Below are 957 nucleotides of genomic sequence, written 5' to 3' on the forward strand. Positions count from 1 at the left end.
AAGATGTTTACATGGGGAAACTAACAAGTCCATCAGCAAAATCCTTGGAGAAAAGCATCAGTTGGAGAAGACCCGTCCACCTGCATATCTCAGCATGCACCGAGGACGGTGCAATCTTTAAGTGTGGGGAGGTCGATACCGATCTCCATGGGTTAGTACTTTCTTGTTTCAACACCAATGCTTAAATTTTTCTTTGTAGTTAGTTTTTGCATTTGCATGTTTGATTGCATGATTATTTGATTTTTGTGCATATTTTACCACTTGGTTAAAGTAATATTTTCTTTTTCAAGAAACCTTTTAGAAAATTTCACTAATTTGAATAAAATTTAATGTTACACTTGTTTGAAGAGATATTATACTGGAACATGGTTTAGAACTCGAACACACAAAACCTGTGAGATTTTTGAGCCTATTTGAATTGGTTACATTTTATCAACCAAAATTCTGTTTTAGTGTGTATTTTTCTCTCTAAAATTGTGATCTCTGTCTTGCTTAATTCTATATTTTCATGGTTTGATGTATGCATGCACTTATATGATTGAGGCCTTTGTTTCACTGAGCTTACATATCCATATGGCCTTAACCCTTCATTATCCCTTGCAAACCAATTTGAGCCTATTATACCCCTTTGTTCTTTAATTTAGCACATCATTAACTCTAAGCGGAAAATAATAATGTCCTTAATTTGAATCCTTGGTTAGCTTAGACTAGTGAGAGTGCTCATGAATTAAGTGTGGAAAAAAGTGGGTTTGGAAACATTTGGTCTGAGAATTGAGTATGTTAGAATTTTCTGAAAATGTGAAAAAAATGTTGAGAATATGTTCATGCATTCAATACTTTAATCATATGCATTGAGAAAAAAAAATATAAAAAAATAATATAAAAAAAATAAAGGAGAAAAAGAAAAGAAAAAGAGCAAATAATAAAAGGGGACAAAAATGCCCCAAAGTAAGTGGT

The sequence above is a fragment of the Arachis ipaensis genome, chromosome B8, assembly GCF_059453495.1.
Source record: "Arachis ipaensis isolate K30076 ecotype BB chromosome B8, ASM5945349v1, whole genome shotgun sequence".
Classification (NCBI taxonomy): Eukaryota; Viridiplantae; Streptophyta; class Magnoliopsida; order Fabales; family Fabaceae; genus Arachis; species Arachis ipaensis.